Source organism: Nannospalax galili, unplaced genomic scaffold (assembly GCF_000622305.1).
Source record: "Nannospalax galili isolate Female #2095 unplaced genomic scaffold, S.galili_v1.0 scaffold445, whole genome shotgun sequence".
Lineage (NCBI taxonomy): Eukaryota > Metazoa > Chordata > Mammalia > Rodentia > Spalacidae > Nannospalax > Nannospalax galili.
Window position 1 is genome coordinate 881,273 of NW_008354184.1, and position 13,655 is coordinate 894,927.

A 13,655-nucleotide genomic window follows, 5' to 3' on the forward strand; every position below is an offset into this window, starting at 1 on the left:
ACACACCTTGCTGGATGGTTGTCTACTCCTGTCACAGTGTCTATCACACTGTCACCCTCCACTGGATGATGAGTGGTCACCTGGACAGCTGTCCCCTAGAGCTTGTTTTAACTGTTCTCCCCTTCTTGCATGTGATTCCCTCTCACCTGCACTGTGTTTCAGAGTGGAGCCCCACCTCCCTGTCTTTCTAAAAATACCCATTATACCGTGATTGCTACACACAAACTGATGCCCCCATTGAATAAAATTTTCTTTATCTGGGCTGAAGAGATGGCTCAGCAGTTAAGACTATCGGTTGCTCCTGGGGTTCAGTTCCCCATGGTGTGCTGGTGTGTCTCACTGTAGCTGCAGCCCTGGAGACATAGGAATGTTGTCTCTGCACCTTCTTCCCCCTTTTGTGAACTTTTTTTTTTTTTTTTTTTTTTTTTTTTTTTTGTCTTTTTGAGACAGGGTCTCCCTGTAGCCCCAGCTGGCCTGGAACTCACTATGTAGACCAGGCTGGCCTCAAACTCACAAAGATCTGCCTGCCTCTGCCTCCAAGTGCTGGGATTAAAGGCGTTTGCCACCACACCCGGCTTCCTTTGTGAACTTTGTTTCAGGTCTCCTGTTTTAACCATCTAGAAACTTCTCTCTGGTCCCCTCCTCTCACTCCTTGAATATGCTACCAGAGTTCACCCTGTCCTCAGCACCCCCCCCACCCCTGCCTTAAATTTCCTGGGGACAGATAGGTCAAGTCTCTACCATACTCAATACCAGTCCTGCCTTATGCCTTCAAGACAAGAAAGCGTCTACATGTGAAATGCCCCCTCACTCCATGTCAGGCTGCACTCACCCCCTCCATGCCCCTTTGTGCACATTTCCCCATACCTAAATCCCACTGACACCTTCAAAGTCAACTTCCTGGTCACTGAGAGTAATGTAAATTGGTAGAGCCACTATGGAAAACAGTATGGAGTTTTCTCCATCAGTGGGCACATGCTAAGTGAAATGAGCCACATGGAAACCCAAATCCTGCCTCGTCCCACTGCCCTGAAGTCTCTGAAGAAGTAACTTCAATGAAGACAGGCTGCAGAATGGTGGGAGGGTGGCTGCCTGGGCAGTGGGAGGTGGGGGAAGGAGAGAACAGGCATGTACTATCCAATGGAGACAGAGTTTCCATTTTGCAAGATGAAGAGGAATCCACAGGTGGGTGGTGGTGCTGGTTATAACTGGAATGTTCTGAACTGTGCATTTGAACTGTGGAAAATTTCATGGTAAGTGTATGTATGTTTTTAAAAGGGGGGTTGGGGAAATAAGAAAGATTGGCCCATGGCCCTCCTGGCCAGAGCCTGTTTTTCCTCCTTGGGATCCATGAAGATGGTCTGCCCCAGAGGGCCTTGAATCAGGAAGGAAGTATCTCTGAGGCCAGGATACTTTGGGTGTCTTTGGCCCCTCACACACACCTGAGTCCTGGCCTGGCACCAGGATGTGAGAAGGTGGAGGAATAAACTGTCAGGACTCAGCCCAGGCCCCTGACCAGCTTCCACTCCATAAAGGTTGCAAGGGGCTCTGCAGCCACACCCTGTTTCATGACCCGGATGTGGTCAACTATCAACAGCAGGGCTTCCAGGTACCCTGTGCTGCATGCTCAAAGCTGAAGGAGGGTAGGCATGGCATGGATTAAAGTGAGCAGGCTTTGTGAGGCCCGGTGGCCCAGGACTCTGCCTTTCTGGTCAGTCCTTTTTTTTTTTTTTTTTTTTTTTGTCATTTTGAGACGGGGTCTCCCTGTGGCCCCAGCTGTCCTGGAACTCACTATGTAGACCAGGCTGTCCTTGAACTCACAGAGATCTGCCTGCCTCTGCCTCCTGAGTGCTGGGATTAAAGGTGTACATCACCACACCCAGCCTGTAATTACCTGCTTTTTAATGACCTGGCAATCGGCAGGTAGTTAAGGATAGGATCTTTGGGAGTATGTGGTAGCTCTGCCTCTTGCTGGCTTTGGGTTGGGGTGGGGGCTTGTATGCCAGAGTCTTGTGTGTGCATGCACGTGAAGGCCAGAGGTCAACCTTGTTTCTTTGAGACAAAGTCTCTCACTGAGACTTGGAGCTCACCAGTTCAGCAAGGTTGGCTGGCCAGTGAGCTCTAGGGATTGGTCTGTCTCCACCTCCCCAGCACTGGGGTTGCAAGTGTGCCACTATACTGGGCTTTTTAAATTAGGTAATAGGGATCAAATTCAGGTCCTCGCTTGCATGGCAAGCACTTTACCAACTGAGCCATCTCCCCAGCCACCGCTGGTCCTGTCTCCTTATCTGCTTAGATCAGTGTCTGTGAGGAGCAGGTGATGTATGGCAACTGCTGAGCAGGCTGTCTGAGCTGAACGGAACCCATGTCTGTGTGCTGAATCAGCAGAAACGCAACGATCTCAGCCCCAGAGATGAATCGTGATTGATTCAACCCAGCAATGAACATCTGATTCCCGTGGACCAGTGGTCAATCTAAACGTGGCCATGTGACTTCATTCCCTCTACTGAAATGGGAGGGAGAAAGTCTATCCTGCCAGGGTGGTGAATATGGAGCTATTCCCCAACAGTAAGGCAGAGATGCTTAGGGAGGTAGCAAGGGCCTCTTCCTGCTGTGAATGCTGATATGCAAAGGACCAGCAGTCATTTTGTAGTAATGAGGCAAAAAAGATTCTAAACAAGTCAAGGGCTGAGGATAGCAGTGCATGCCTCTAACCCCAGCACTGAGGAGGCTGAGGCAGAAGAGTCACTGCCAGTTCAAGACCAGTCTTGTCTACATAGTGAGACCCTATCTCAAAAGAAAAAGAAAAGAGGTAAAGGAAAGGACAGGAACTCCAGTTCTAATACAGTCCAGGGTCAAGCCAATTGTTACTACCTTATTTTAAAATTTATTTTAGCCGGGCGTGGTGGCACACGCCTGTAATCCCAGCACTTGGGAGGCAGAGGTAGGCAGATCTCTGTGAGTTCAAAGCCAGCCTGGTCTACATAGTGAGTTCCAGGACAGCTGGGGCCACAGGGAGACCCTGTCTCAAAAAGACCAAAAAATATATATATATTTATTTTATGTAAGTGCACCCACCTTCTTGTACAATGTCCATAGAAGCCAGAAGGGGGTGTTGGAACTGAAGTTATGGATGGTGGTGTTTTTTGTTTTTGGGTTGTTTTTTTTTTTTCGGTCTTTTTGAGACAGGGTCTCCCTGTAGCCCCAGCTGTCCTGGAACTCGCTCTGCAGACCAGGATGACCTTGAACTCACAGAGATCTGCCTGCCTCTGCCTCCCAAGTGCTGGGATTAAAGGTGTGCACCATCATACCCGGCAATATACTATTATTTTTATTTTATGTGTAAGAGTGTCTTGCTTGCATGTGTGTAAGTGCACCGGTGTCATGCAATGCCCTTGGAGATCAGAAGAGGGTGTCAGATCCTCTGGAACTGGAGTTATGGACGGTTGTCAGCCATCATGTGGACGCTGGGAATGAAAACCGGGTCCTCTGCAAGAACAGTGCTCTTCACCACTGAGCTGTCTCTCCAGCCCTGTTGTACCTTCTGATTTCTACAAAGAGCCCTATCTTTCTTCTCCAAGCCACTGTAAGCAGGATTTTTCTTTCCCTTGCCTGTTATTCCTCCATACAGAATACGCTATCATGCAGCCTGGCAAATGTTAGTTTTTTCTGACTTCAAGTTCTTCTCCATCTTGCTTAAGACATGCACCTCTGAACTCCCCACCCTGTGAGAGCAGGTGGAGTGGTGCTGTGAGGCTGAGACAGGGCTCTGAGGCGTGGGCTGGGAGATTACTCCATGGACTCAGCCTTCCACTGGGAAGGAGGGATGTTGTAGGCCTGTCTCCTGGAAACCAGCACTCCTTGGGGGAGGAAAGCTCAGTGTAGTGAGAGGAGAAAGCCAAAGCATCCCTGAGCAGAGTCTGGACTGAGGTCCTTGGAGAGTGTCTCTGTTTCTAGGGAGGAGACTGAATTCCAGGCAAAGGATCACAGCCTGGCCAGTGCTCCAGTTCTAGATCCCATGTGCTTCTGCTCTTCCATTTCATTTTATTGTATTTTCATATGTATAAGTGTTTCCTGCATGTATGTGTGTGCACCACATGCATGCCTGGTGCTTATGGAAGCCAGAAGATGGCAAGGGATACCCTGAAACTGGAGTTATGGACAGTTGTGAGCTGCCATGTGGGTATTGGGAACCAAACCTGGGTCCTCTGCAAGAGCAGCCAGTGCTGAGTGCTAGGCCATCTCTTCAGTCCCTCTTCAATTTTTTTGTTTTGAAACAGAGTCTCATATAGCCCAGACTGGTTTTGAATTCCATACATAGCCGACGGATGATGACCTTGAACTTTCTGATCCTCCTGCTTCCTCCTCTCCAGTGCTGGAAAAACAGGCAGGTGCCACCACACCAGGATTATGTGGTGCTGGGGATGGAACCCAGGGCTTTCTGCATGCTAGGCAAGCACTCTAACGACTGAGCTACATCCCCAGCTCGCTTGCTTTTTCTTTCTTTCTCTTTCTCTCTCTCTTTCTTTCTTTCTTTCTTTCTTTCTAAATATAACAGAGTTGCAGTTCCATATCATGTGAGATCTTGAACCTGAAATGTTGCTCTGGATACAATTTATGCAGCACCACATTTTGTTTCACTTCTACCATTACAAAAACAGCTGCTAAGGTCTCTGCTTAGGAAGAACGAGTGGTCTGCACTAGAGGGACTCGTGTGAAATAAAAACGTCAGTAGGATGAGCAGACCGGAGGTCAGCCAGAGTGATGACTGTTACTTTCCTTCCACCAGAAAGCTGGACAGCAAACTGCACTTGTCTCAATATCATGGTTCCTGAGAGATGCCCTGTTTCAGGGCATGATGCACGCATCCTGGGACTACATGGTACTTATTTCTGCACCATAAATACAACCAGCATGGGTTCTATCTGCAGATGGCAAACTTGCTCGTCACTTCCTCTCTTTCTCTCTCTCTCACTCTCATTCTCTCTCTCTCTTTTTGTGTATATGTCTGTGGTGTTTATACATGTTCACGTTGGGGAGTGCATGTATGTGGAGGCTATAGTTGCCATGGGTGTCTTCCTTTCTTGCTCTCTGATTCAGCTAGGCTGGCTGGCCAGTGAGCCCCAGTGATCCACCTGTTCTAGCCCCCCAGCACTAGGGTTTCACTTATCTCTGCTGCCCAAGTACTGGGGTTGCAGATTGGCGCTGCTGTGCCTGGAACCTATGCAGGTGCTTGAGATCTGGACTTAGGTCCTCAGTGAGCACTTTACCAATAGAACCAGCCCCTCTCTCTATTTTCTCTTTTATTTTTTTGAGACAAAGTCCCACATAGCTGAAGTTGGCCTAAAACTCACTATATAGCAAAGGATGACTTTGAACTTCTGATCTTCTGGCTTCAACCTCCCAAGTGCTGGGATTATTATAGGTGTGCAACACTATGTCCAGCCACATTTCAGCACACACACACACATACACACATACACACATACACACAATTTAATTAAAAATTTTTTATTTATTTACTTATTTATATGTGTATGAAAGTTTCACCTGCATGTATGTAAGTGCACTTGTGTACAATACCCAGGGAGGCTAGAAGAGGGCATGAGACCCCTGGAATTGGAATTACAGATGGATGATTGTTAGCTACCATGTGGGTGCTGGGAACCAAACCCAGGTCTTCTGCAATAGCAGCCAGTGCTCTTAACAGCTAAGCCATCTCTCCAACCCTTAATTTATTTTATTTTATTTTATTTCTTTTGAGACAGAGTCTTGCTGGCTAGCAAAGGCTGGCCTCAAACTCACAATTCTGCCTCAGCCTCCCGAGTGCTGGAATTACAGCCACTACCCCTAGCTTCTGTCTCTGCTCCTCCTTCAGCTTCTTGTAGCATGGCTGAGGCCACCCAGTCACCCGCTCAACATATCAGCCTTTTGTGCAATCCTACTATGTGCCAGGATCTATGCCATGACAGGACCAAGACTGGGGTGCTCATAACCTAGTGGGAGAGCTGGAAGGGGACACACTTGAGAGAAAAATAACACATCACACAGGAGGATCAAAGACAACCTACTGTGTGCCAGACGTCAGCCCTCCCAGCTCTGCCCTAGGGAGCACCACCTACTGGGGGTCGAGTGATTGTGTTTGTTGGTGGCACTCCTTCTCCAAGGGTCTGTGTTGAGAGGTGTATGTGCACAGCTGTCAGTGGGTGTGGCGGGAGTCTTTACACCTGTGTGTATCTGTGTGCTGCTGACAGCCTTGTGTGTGTGTGTGTGTGTGTGTGTGTGTGTGTGTGTAAAACGAAAGAGACAGGGCCAGGAGAGCCTGAGTCAGACCTCCCTGGCAGCTGCAGGGAGGTCTAGGGGGCTCCTCCACTTGCCCCCTGGCTCTGGGTGGGTGGGGCTGAGCTGGGGCTCTGTGGGAAGGGCTGGGTGCAGCTGGAGATGTTTGCTTCTCCTGGGTGACTGATGACAGGGAACCGCCACCTTCCCATGACGGATGCTGGTATGTTTCGCTGATGAAGGCGGAAAGCTCATCAGCAGGCCTCCCTCCCCCAGCTCTGCTCCTCAGCCACCTGTCAAGCCTGGGAACTTTCCAGATACACTCTGACCCCACTCCCTACCTCCTGCCTCCCCAGGGTATCAGGCCAGGCTCAGAGCACCTCCCCACTGGAAGAATGTGGGGCCCATGAGAGGAACTTGGTGTGGAGTTGGACACTGAGTGGATTTCCTTCATGGGTGGAGCCTGATTGGGAGTCAGATGGTCACTCCTGATGCCCACTGGGGTCTCAGTGGCTCCCTCTAAGAAGTATCTGAAATTGCCAGAAGCAGTGGCTCTTGCCTTTAATCCCAGCACTCAGGAGGCAGAGGCAGGTAGATTTCTGTGAGTTCCAGGCCAGCCTGGTCTGTAGACCAGGTCAGCTGGGGCTAGAGGGAGACCCTGTCTCAAAAAGACTGAAAAAAAAAGGATCTGAAATCTGTGAGTGATATATGCCCTGAGGGTTGTGATTGTAAGAGACTGTCTCCTCTCCTTCCTGTTTCCTACTGGCTTCCTCTACTAAGTAGGGCCTGGATGGATAGGAGACCTTAGAAGGTAGCTTGTGGTAGAAGAGGACTTGAGAGACTTGACTTGTTTCCCAGATTGGCACCCTCAGGGCACAGAGGCTCTCTCAACCTCCTTAACCCAAGTCTGGTCCATTCCTGGGTCTCACCTGGGCCCAAGGTCACTTTCTGAAGTTTGGTTTTGGCTCAGGGAAGCTCAGACAGTGTCTGTGTGTGCACTGTGTGTGTATTGTATGTATGTGTGTGTAGTGTGTATGCATATGTACATGTGTGTACACACCCTTAGACCAGTATGTGTGAGTGCATGTGTGCATGTGCATGGGGTGTTCACATGTATGTATGTGTCTGTATGTGTGTGTGTGGAGGAGATGGAGCCACGTGGCAGAGGGGACGCATCTTGGTCTTCTCTCCTGTAAAGTGGATAAGCTGACGTATGTGGACCCTTGTTGAATGTGCAAGGCCTTGATTTGGGGCATTTTGAGCAGGTTTCCAGGCTAATCAGGAGTCCCAGCCCCACAGGTTGGAGTCCAGGGGCTGCTGGGATGGGGGCTTTTGGGATAGCAGATTCAATGCCAAGGGTGAAGGTAGACTTCACTTAACAAATATCCCATTGGTTAATAACTAAAAAATGTAGTTGGGCTATGCAAGGGGATTCCAGAACTCTCTTCTCAAACATTCAGATGTTTGGAATACTGACAGTGATTAGCCAGGTCTGGGGCCTGAGACCACATGCCCACCAGCACTTTGCCAGGAGAAAAGGGGAGAGTGTTCCAGAGGAAGTCAGCATGGCAGTTCTTGGCTCCCAAGCCCTTGGAGTCCTCCCTGGATTCCAGATGCAGAAGGGGGTTGCCCAGCCAACCATGTGATCTGGCACCTGGATGAGAGTGGGTGAACGTGGTTAGAGTTGTCATAGAAAACCAGTATGTCCTAAGCAGGGCCCTGCTGGCCAGTAGGCTCAGTGACTTGTAAGTACTATCTCCTGTAGACCTACTATGGACATCTGAGGGGGCAGCTGGAGGGATCATAGATTTTGTCCTGGTGGAGATGAAGTGAAGTATGATCAGGAGGGATGGGGTGGAAAAGACCCTTGAGGCACCACCTTGCTCTGATTTAGAAACTGGGGCCACAAAGGGAAGGGATAAACTTAAAATCTGCCACATGGTTAACGAGGCTGGATTTGAGACTAGTATTTTGCTCTGTGGACAGGAAAGATTCTCTGTTTCCCTTCTCAAAAGACAGTGCCTGTTTACCTTGTTTTTGTTTTGTTTCATTACATGTATACTTATTTATTTATTTTGTGTGTCTGTATATTGGTGTTGTGTATATGTAGGGACATACAAGGGGAGGTCAGAGGACAGCTTGAAGGAACTGGTTCTCTCTTTCTACCAGATGGGTCCCGGGGATCCAAATCTGGTCTGTAGGCTTGGCAACAGGCATCTTTACCAACTGAGCCATCTCCCCAGCCCTTGTTTTGTTTTTTGAGAAAGGATCTCTCACTGGGCTCAAGATTAGGCTAGAGGAGTGGGCCAACAAGCCCCAGTGGTCCACCTGTCTCTATCTCCCCAGTACTGGGATTACAAGTGTATGCCACCACACCCACTTCCCCCCCTTTGTGGGTTCTAGGGAAGAAATCAAACTCAGATCCTCAGGCTTCCATTGCAAGCACTCTACTGACTGAGCTCAGCCTTGTTTTGTTTCTGAGACAGAGTCTGGCTTTGTCACCCAGGCTGACCTTGAAGTCTTGATCTTCCTGCCTCTGCCAAGATTACAGGCATGTGCCACCACATCCTGCCAAAAATTTTCATATTTTGAGTCTTTTGGTGCTGTTGAGAGCATAAGGAAATACCCAAATAGTGTTAGCAAAGTCATGCTATGCTTTAAGAAATTTACATTGATCCAATTAACACTCTGATTCAAAATGTATGTAGAAACACACAAGATTATATAGCTCCCTATTTAGAAACCATTTTGAAGACTAGGGATGTAACTCAGTTGATAGAGTGCTTGCCCAGGATGCCTGAAGCCCTATGTTCAATCCCAGCACCACATGAAACGGGGTGTGGTGGTATACACATGTATCCCAGCACTTGGTAGTTGGAGGCAGGCGAATTAGAAGTTCAAGATCATCTGTGGCCTGGGCTGTATGAAACCCTGTCTCAACAAAACCAAACAAAAACAAGATGGCACATGCCTTTAATTCCAATACTCAGGAGGCAAATCTCTGTGAGTTCAAAGCCAGCCTGATCTGGTGAGAGATCCTGTGTCAAGAGAAAAAAATTAAGGAATCACCTTTAAGATAAGTTATATCTTACCTGTATATAAGGTTAACCCACAGGCCTCCTGGGCCCTGACTGGTGACAGGACCCTTCACATACATCAGAAGGTGGTACCTAGCAGTGAATGAGGTGTGGTGGTCAGTTTGGGAAGGTGGGAGAGGACAGGGGATTGCAGTATGGACATGAGGGCCATGGGGCTGGGAGTCGAGGGTGGTCTGTGCACCCTGATCTTCTTTGCTGTCCAGAGCAGGACTGGAAGCACCAAAGACTCTCACCACCTGTGTTCAGAGAAACAATCACCGACGACAGGTCTCAGATATAGAGGGTCTAACCCAAGGCTGTGGCTGTGGATGGAGGGAGGCAATGGGGGGCGCTGAATACCATGTATAGTGTAAGGTTCCCTTCCCTCCGACCCTGACCTCTGATGCTGCACTGAGAGCTGGATGGATGCCTGTGTTTTAATCCTGGCTGTTGTTGACAGGCAGGTCCCTGCCCTTCTCTGAGAGTCAACACCCTTGTCTGTAAAATGGGGACATGTCACATTGCACTTTTGGGGTCCTAGGCAGTATCAGATAATTTTTTTAAAAATTCATTATTATTGCCAGGCGTGGTGGCACACGCCTTTAATCCCAGCACTCAGGAGGCAGAGGCAGGCGGACCTCTGTGAGTTCAAGGCCAGCCTGGTCTCCATAGTGAATCCAGGACAGCTGGGGCTACAGGGAGACCCTGTCTCAAAAAAAGACCAAAAAATAAATTCATTATTATTATTTTTTAAAAAAATATTTTATTGTTTTTATTTTATATGTATGAGTGTAGTGCCTGCATGTATGTGAGTGCACCCATGTAGTGCAATGCTGCGAAGGTCAGAAGAATGCTTCAGATTCCCCTGGAACTGTAGTTAAGGACAGTTTGTAGACACCATGTGGGTGCTGGGAACCGAGCCCGGGTCCTCTGCAAGAGTAGTCAGTGCTCTTAATCACTGAGCCGTCTCTCCAGCCCCCTAAAGTTCATTATTATTTTTACATTTATTTTTAGTTTATGCGTATGAACGTATTGCCTACATGTATGTAAGTGTACCACGTGTGCAATGCCAGCAGAGATCAAAAGAGGGTGTTGGATCCCCTTGGAATTAGAGTTATGGATGGTTGTCAGCCACCATGTGGGTGCTGGGAACTAGGTCCTCTGTAAGAGCTGCCAGTGCTCTTAAGTGCTGAGTCATCTCTCTAGTTCATATCAAATGACTATTTATATAGTTCCCGCTCCGGAACCTGGAGGAAAGAGTTGGGAAAGGAAATTGGGGAAGTAAAGGGGACAGGAGATGAAGGGAACAGAGGGAAGGTGTGTGTGAAAACATCCAAGCTTCCCACGTGTTCGAGGTTACAGTAATGACCCAGGAAGAGGCATCCACACAGTCCCTCCTCACCCTGCATCGATCAATACGCATCATTCTCAGGCTAGGCTGTATCCCAACAGCTCCAGTTCCCCTGCCCTGCACTGGGCTGCCCTTCAGTGCCAGTTCCGTGTCTTTCCACACAGACACCCTAGTGGGAAGTTCGGTGTACACAGTGGCTCTCCAGTTTTTCCAGGACCCCCAGCCCACTGGCCCTGCACAAACTCAGTGTGGGTGACAGAGGAACTGTAGTTTAGAGACTGCATGGGCACTCCCGGTGGCTCAGCCTCCTAGTCCTCCCAAGTCAACCTGTGACCTCATTCATCTTGGAGGCTGGCTGGCCTGAAGTCAGACAATTCACCAGCTGTATCTTCTGTTATCAGTGGTTTCCCCCTTTCGGCAGGGTTGTTTATTTTTATTTTAGTGTTAAAGATCTGACCAACCCGGGGATTCCCTCACTGCCCCTTTTCAACTTTAGAACAACACTGCCTTAAGCATCTGGCTCTGGTCTTCTAAGTGTCCATGGGTCTTCAGGCTTGGTGGCAAGCACCTTTACCTGCTGAGCAATCTCCCTGACCCTACGCTTTTTAAAAATGAAACTTGTAATGTTGAGCACATAGCAGATCCACTATGGGAAATAACGTGATGATTCTGCATTCTCTACCCAGTTCCCTGGTAACATCTTGCAAAGCTAGAAGGTGTCACAACCTGGATGTCAAAGCCCAGCCCACTGTGTCAACCGAGGGTCCCTCAAGCTGCCACTTTATCCCGTCTGGATGTTCTCAATCTGAGTGGTACCCCTCAGGCCCTGGCCTCTGCTATTTTGTTAATTTCTTGGCTTTGGCATGTCAAGAATGCCACATAAAGGGAATGACATGGTATGCAACCTTTCAGGACTGGCTTTTCCTACTCAGCACAACCCTCTGGGGAGTCATCCAGAGTGTTGTATATCAATAGCTCATGCCTCTTTACTGCGGAGTACTTTTCCATAGTGTGGATGTTCCATGGTTTGTTTAACTATTCGTGTGTTGAAGGACATCTGGGTTGTTTCCAGGTTTAGGGTATTAAGAATAAAACTGCTATAAACATTCCTGTACAGGTTTTTATGTGAACGTAAGCTCTCATTTCTCTGGGAGAACTGCCCGGCAGTGCAATTGCTGGGTTGTACGGTACTTACATGCTTACTTTTCAAAGGAAACTGCCAGACTGTTTTCCAGAGCTGCCGAGCTGTTTTACATTCCCGACAGCAATGGACAAGAGTTTCTCTGCATCCTTGCCAACATGTGGTGTTGTCACTATTTTTTATTTTTATTGCAGTCATTCTGATAGGTGTGTAATGATATTTCGTTGTGATTTAAAATTTGCATTCACGAACGGTTTAGTGATGTTGAACATATTGCTGTGTGCTTACCTGCCATCTGTAGATTCCCTTATTCTTGATTTCTCTGTGTTTATCCCCCGACGCCTTTGCCAGATAGCGAACCCAAGTCCTTGCATATATTAGGTAAGAGCTCTACCACTGAGCTACATCCCCAGCCCCACCCTTTTAATATTTATTTTATTTTACTTTTTTTGTCTTTTTGAGACAGGGTCTCCCTATAGCCCCAGCTGGCCTGGAACTCACTATGGAGACCAGGCTGGCCTTGAATTCACAAAGATCTGCCTGCCTCTGCCTCCCAAGTGCTGGGATTAAAGGCGTGCGCCACCATGCACGGCTGTTTTACTTTTTTTTTTTTTTTGGTCTTTTTGAGACAGGGTCTCCCTGTAGCCCCAGCTGTCCTGGAACTCACTATGTAGACCAGGCTGGCCTTGAACTCACAGAGATCCACCTACCTCTGCCTCCCCAGTGCTGGGATTAAAGGCATGGGCTACCACACCTGGCTCCATCTTTGACAGCTTGTGGTTTGTTTGTTTGACTGTTTTTTGGAGACAGAGTCTTACATAGCCCAGGTTTGAATTTCTGAGCTTTCTGTCTCTACCTCCCTGGTGCTGGGATTGCAGGTATGTGCCATCAGGCCTGGTTTATGTGATGCTAGGGATGAACCCAGGACTCTGCATGTTACTGTGTGTGTACATTTGTGTGTGGATACACATGCGTGTGGGAGCTAGACTTGATGTTGAATGTTTCCCTCTATCACTTCCCACCTTATTTTTTAAAAAATATTTAATTTTGTTTTTATTTTATGTGTATGAGTATATGGTCTGCATGTATGTGAGTGCACCGGTCTCATGCAATGCCAAGGAGGTCAGAAGAGGCATCAGATCCCTTAGAACTAAAGTTAAGATGGTTGTTAGTCGCCATGTGGGTGCTGGGTTCAATTCCCAGCACCCAGGTCCTCTGCAAGAGCAGTCAGTGCTCTTAACTGCTGAGCCATCTCTCCAGCCCCTCTTCACCTTACTTTTTATGAAGGAGTGTCTCCCTGAACTGGAGCTCACTAGTTCAGCTAGACTGACTGAACATCAAGTGTCTGAGATTCTCCTGTCTCCTTCCCTCTTTGCCCCAACAGCACTGGGATTACAGGCATGTTACGGTGCTTGACTGGATGCTGGGGATCCAAACTCAGATCCTCTTGCTGGTGCAACAAGCACTTTACCCTCTGAGCCATCTCCGCAGCCAAAACAAAACAAGAATGAATTATGATCTTAAATGTTTTGTTTTGTTTGCGACAGAGTCTCTCTATTCGGCCCTGACTGGCCTGGAACTAATAGGGATCTGCCTTCCTCTGACTGGGAATGCTGGAATTAGAGGCATGCACCATGGTACCTGGCATCATAATCCATTTCAATTTTTGTACAAGGTATGAGAATTAGTGTGTTTCCTTTTTCCTGTTTTGTTTTGTTCTAATTTGTCCAATTGTTCCAGTGCCATTTGTCAAAAGTCTGTTTTTCTGATCTTGAATTGTTTGTTTATAGTCTGGGAAAAAAAATCC